Genomic DNA, 6,000 nt, shown 5'->3' on the forward strand with positions numbered 1-6,000 from the left:
GGGATACCAGGAGACCATGTTACCACTGCCCTTCCAAAGGAAGATCTCCCCAGCCCCACGCCCCTCCTCCCTGCGACCCAGCTCACCTCGAACGCGCATCCAGTCCCAAAGGCAGCCGCACACAGTCTAAAAAAACCAAACAGAAACGCTTCAACCCGCTTGCCGCACAACACCTTGGTACGGAACCACCGCCTTGACCGCAATCGCCTCACCTTCTCGGACCCCTCGTCGACATGCGTCGTCTCCCCTCTGAAGGCTGATTGCGGCACCTGCAAAAATCCAAGCAGAAAGGCACCTGCTGAGAGGCTGCAGAACCGTCAAGCTACCCACACCAATCCCCGTTTAAGACTCGCACCTTTTCCTCACCAGCTCACCTACCTGGACGCCATCAGTTCCAACTGCCATGTTCAAGCTCGACCACCACCTGCAAGACCCAAACATGGGTTGTTCATGACTCTAACTGCAAAGCCCCAAAGAGACACATCGCTACTTCAGCGCACCTAACATTGCTCACCCCGTGCAGTTCCCCTCCGGTGCCCGGATCCCGCTTGGCCCACCACATGCACCCTCAAATATTAATGCCATATTGCACTCACAGAGCCATCAGTCACCACTTCCCTCTACATACACCACGCACCAACTCACCTGCTTACAGCGCTATCCTCGGCCCTCCTCCGTCGCCCTGCACGACTCCTCCCTCGGCATCTGCCAAAATATCAAACAAGTCCCCTCAATGAACAGCAATAGCTTAGCCATTCCACAGGCCTTGTTCCCAGGTAGCAAGCCCATCGAGAGCCCAGCTAGGCCTGCTCTGCCATCTAAGCACCGTAAACCAAGCATTACGCCCGACCCACCTCCAAGCCGGAACGCCCTTGAGATGCTCTCTGCTCCGCTGACGCAGGAGCTCCCTCTCCCCGACAGCTACCGTCAGCCCCTGGGAAGCCACAAAACACCATGGGAATTCTTCTTCTCACCCACTGACAACGGCCGCTCGATCTAGGAGGGCCACACATCATTTCCCCCAAAGAAGCAAGGCACTTTGACACATAAGCCATAGCCTCTCATCGTTCCTGTGCCACCTTGCCCTGACTCGACACCCCCGGGCAGGGCGGCTCCAAGCCAAGACACCACAACCACAGGCGAACCCTACACAGAACGCCAACAACAACACGCCTCAAAATACAAGCCAAGTTGGTCGGCGAGAGCGACGACGCACGGACAGAAAACCTCCATGCGGTAAGAGCAGGCGCAGGACCCTAGCGTGCTCCTAGCGCCACGCCAGAAAACGACGACACCTTCGTGGGCGGGGACAAGCGCTTCCTCTCAAAACTGACGAGACGGATGCGCAAGCAGCCCGCCTTCAAGACCTCAGCCCCTGAAGATGCAAGGAAGAAGCGCCAGTCCCTAAAAGCGACTGGGAGTGAGCAGAGCCGCTCACGTGGCCGGGAACGGCGCGGCACAAGACCACCGGCCAGAACCACCCGAGACGCCAAAACGATCCACGCTGGAAGCTTGCGACGCCAAAAGAGAAGCGCCCGATGGGCGCCGTGCCCACGACTAGGGCCTCGCCGGGCCCTACTAACGCTGCCGAGGCACCTGCCTCGATCCTGCGGAACAAAGAACACCCGAGACCCGAGGAAGGTCAAACACACCCAACACACAGACGCACTACACAACGACACGCACAGCCTGGAACCGCCCTGCCCAGGGCACACTACTGTCATATTTCAGAGGAACCCGCTCCATTCCCCTGCTCAAAGGGGACCGCTTCCTAGACAACCCTCTCCCCTACGCTCTCTTTAGAACCCCTTCCTGCCACAGCCAACCGTGCCCCCCCTCGCTCCCCCAACCCCTTCCCCAGCACCGTTGCCTCAACTTAGCTTTCAAGGGGCCGAGTCTCTCCCTCTTCCCTTCCTTCTGGAGGACAAGCACACGTCACTCCTCCAGTCACCAGCTGCCTCTTCGTCATCTGAAAAAAACAAAAACTATCACAAGCCCCACACAACAGCCCTGTCAGTCAGCATCCCATCACTCTACAAAGACCTAGGCCGCTGCATCCGTCTACCTCAGATGCGCCCAGCTGCTCTGCTCACTTGCTCTGTGGCCGTGCCCAACTCACACTGTTGTCCTCCCTTGTGGCCCCTAGGGATACCAGGAGACCATGTTACCACTGCCCTTCCAAAGGAAGATCTCCCCAGCCCCACGCCCCTCCTCCCTGCGACCCAGCTCACCTCAAACGCGCATCCAGTCCCAAAGGCAGCCGCACACAGTCTAAAAAAACCAAACAGAAACGCTTCAACCCGCTTGCCGCACAACACCTTGGTACGGAACCACCGCCTTGACCGCAATCGCCTCACCTTCTCGGACCCCTCGTCGACATGCGTCGTCTCCCCTCTGAAGGCTGATTGCGGCACCTGCAAAAATCCAAGCAGAAAGGCACCTGCTGAGAGGCTGCAGAACCGTCAAGCTACCCACACCAATCCCCGTTTAAGACTCGCACCTTTTCCTCACCAGCTCACCTACCTGGACGCCATCAGTTCCAACTGCCATGTTCAAGCTCGACCACCACCTGCAAGACCCAAACATGGGTTGTTCATGACTCTAACTGCAAAGCCCCAAAGAGACACATCGCTACTTCAGCGCACCTAACATTGCTCACCCCGTGCAGTTCCCCTCCGGTGCCCGGATCCCGCTTGGCCCACCACATGCACCCTCAAATATTAATGCCATATTGCACTCACAGAGCCATCAGTCACCACTTCCCTCTACATACACCACGCACCAACTCACCTGCTTACAGCGCTATCCTCGGCCCTCCTCCGTCGCCCTGCACGACTCCTCCCTCGGCATCTGCCAAAATATCAAACAAGTCCCCTCAATGAACAGCAATAGCTTAGCCATTCCACAGGCCTTGTTCCCAGGTAGCAAGCCCATCGAGAGCCCAGCTAGGCCTGCTCTGCCATCTAAGCACCGTAAACCAAGCATTACGCCCGACCCACCTCCAAGCCGGAACGCCCTTGAGATGCTCTCTGCTCCGCTGACGCAGGAGCTCCCTCTCCCCGACAGCTACCGTCAGCCCCTGGGAAGCCACAAAACACCATGGGAATTCTTCTTCTCACCCACTGACAACGGCCGCTCGATCTAGGAGGGCCACACATCATTTCCCCCAAAGAAGCAAGGCACTTTGACACATAAGCCATAGCCTCTCATCGTTCCTGTGCCACCTTGCCCTGACTCGACACCCCCGGGCAGGGCGGCTCCAAGCCAAGACACCACAACCACAGGCGAACCCTACACAGAACGCCAACAACAACACGCCTCAAAATACAAGCCAAGCTGGTCGGCGAGAGCGACGACGCACGGACAGAAAACCTCCATGCGGTAAGAGCAGGCGCAGGACCCTAGCGTGCTCCTAGCGCCACGCCAGAAAACGACGACACCTTCGTGGGCGGGGACAAGCGCTTCCTCTCAAAACTGACGAGACGGATGCGCAAGCAGCCCGCCTTCAAGACCTCAGCCCCTGAAGATGCAAGGAAGAAGCGCCAGTCCCTAAAAGCGACTGGGAGTGAGCAGAGCCGCTCACGTGGCCGGGAACGGCGCGGCACAAGACCACCGGCCAGAACCACCCGAGACGCCAAAACGATCCACGCTGGAAGCTTGCGACGCCAAAAGAGAAGCGCCCAATGGGCGCCGTGCCCACGACTAGGGCCTCGCCGGGCCCTACTAACGCTGCCGAGGCACCTGCCTCGAGATCCTGCGGAACAAAGAACACCCGAGACCCGAGGAAGGTCAAACACACCCAACACACAGACGCACTACACAACGACACGCACAGCCTGGAACCGCCCTGCCCAGGGCACACTACTGTCATATTTCAGAGGAACCCGCTCCATTCCCCTGCTCAAAGGGGACCGCTTCCTAGACAACCCTCTCCCCTACGCTCTCTTTAGAACCCCTTCCTGCCACAGCCAACCGTGCCCCCCCTCGCTCCCCCAACCCCTTCCCCAGCACTGTTGCCTCAACTTAGCTTTCAAGGGCCAAGAGTTTCCCTCTTCCCATCCTTCTGAAGGACAAGCACACATTCAGCCCACTGCATCGGTCCTCCAGGTGCCTTTTCATCATCTAAACAAAAACAACAAAAATCCACATGCAGCAGTGCTGTCAGCATCCCATCAGTTTCAAAGGACCTACCCCGCAACATCGTCCACCTCACGCGCACCCGGCTGCTCCGTGCCCATTCCAGACGTGGACGAATGCCATCCCTTGCAGCCCCTAGAGATACCACAGGATACACAAAGTTACCATCACTTTTCCAAAAAAGGAAGAGCAAACACCACCAGCCCCACACCCCCTCCTCCCTGCGACCCAGCTCACCTCAAACGTGAATCCAGTCCCAAAGGCAGCCAGGGCACAGCCTGCAAACCCAAAGACAAACCCTTCAACTGAGTGGCCGTACGACACCTTGCTCTCAAGCAACAGCCTGGCCTTCGACCCCCTCACCTCTCGGACCTCTCGTCGGCATGCGGCGCCTCCCCTCTGAAGCCTGCGTGCATCACCTGCAAGAACCCAAGCAAAAGAGGACCCACTCAGACGCTGCGGGAGTCTCAGGATACCAACACCGACCCCCCATCTCAGACACACACCTGGTCCTCGACAGCTCACCTGCCTGGACTCCATCAGATCCCATTGCCATCTTGAGGCTCACCCCTCACCTGCACGACCCAAACACATGTTGCTCTCGACCGCCTGCAAGGCGACCCCTCAGGACATATCGCTACACTTCAGCCCACCCATCACCACTCACCCTGGGGAATTCCCCTCTGGTGCCCAGATCCCACTCGGCTCCTCGCATGCACCCTCAAAGAAAAAATACTGTAATGGGCTAGTAGAGCCAACCACCACGTCTTCCCTCTGGATACATCACACACCAACTGACCTGCTTACAGCGCCGTCCTCCATCCCCCTGCACGACTCCTCCCTCGGCATCTGCCAAACCAATACCAAACATGTCACCTGCATGCACAGTGACAGCTGAACCACAACACAGGTCTCGATCGCATGTAGGAACACCCCTCAAGAGCCCAACTAGGGCGGCTCTTAAACATGAGCACAATACATCAAACATTAAGCCCAGCGCACAGACAAGCCAGAACACCCTTGACATGCTATCTGCTCAGCTAGAACACTAGCTCCCTCTCCGAGACACCTACGGTTGTTCCCTGGGGGCCCACAAAACCCACAGGAATTACTTCCCTCACCCACCGACAACAGCCACTCGAACTAGAATGGCTGCAAAACCTCCCCCCCGCCCAAGAGCCTGGGGGCAAATACACCTGAACCATAGGCTCCCAGCACCAGGCCACCTAGCCCAGACCCTACACCCCCGGGCAGGGCGGCTCCAAGACAAACACAGAAGAATGCTACACAGAACGCTACAAGCAAAGCACCCCAAAAGTTGAGGGAGCTCTCGGAGAGAACGACGACACCCAGACAGAAACCCCCGTCCAGCAAGACCACCTGCGGGACCCAGACAGTGACATCAGCAGGCCCTACGGCAACACCAGAAAATGATGACAGCTTCATGGCCCGTGACAAGCGCTTCCTCTCACAACCGAGAGAACGGGTGCGCAACCAGCCCGGCTTCAAGACCTAACCGCTTAAGGATACGAGGAAGAAATGCCAGTCCCAAAAAACTCACAGCGACAGAGCGGCGCTGCTCACGCAGCCGGGAACGACGCCGCGCAAGACGACTGTCCGAGACGCCAAAACGATCGACACCTGAAGCTTGCGACGCCAAAAGAGAAGCGCCCGATGGGCGCCGAGCCCACGACTAGGGCCTCACTGGGCCCTGGGAACGCTGCCAAGGCACCTGCCTGGCTCCTAAAGAACAAAGAGAACGACCAAGACCCGAGGAAGGTCGCAGACACCCAACACAACACACACGCTGCACAATAACACACACTGCCCGGAACCACCCTGCCCGGCACACGTTCCTGTCAT

At 58.1% G+C, this 6,000-nt stretch overlaps 2 long non-coding RNA genes across 2 annotated transcripts; both read right to left on the reverse strand.

The window, feature by feature from the left end:
- Positions 1-278: 278 nt before the first annotated feature.
- On the reverse strand, positions 279-4,274 carry LOC135314557 (uncharacterized). The gene is made up of 3 exons (XR_010374073.1): positions 4,209-4,274; positions 646-1,969; positions 279-424 (listed from the first exon to the last, which is right to left on the reverse strand). It is a non-coding gene; the product is annotated as an uncharacterized LOC135314557 (long non-coding RNA).
- LOC135314556 (uncharacterized) lies at positions 2,377-3,964 on the reverse strand. The gene is made up of 3 exons (XR_010374072.1): positions 2,791-3,964; positions 2,524-2,569; positions 2,377-2,414 (listed from the first exon to the last, which is right to left on the reverse strand). It is a non-coding gene; the product is annotated as an uncharacterized LOC135314556 (long non-coding RNA).
- Positions 4,275-6,000: the final 1,726 nt, after the last annotated feature.

Source organism: Phalacrocorax carbo, chromosome 8 (genome assembly GCF_963921805.1).
Source record: "Phalacrocorax carbo chromosome 8, bPhaCar2.1, whole genome shotgun sequence".
Lineage (NCBI taxonomy): Eukaryota > Metazoa > Chordata > Aves > Suliformes > Phalacrocoracidae > Phalacrocorax > Phalacrocorax carbo.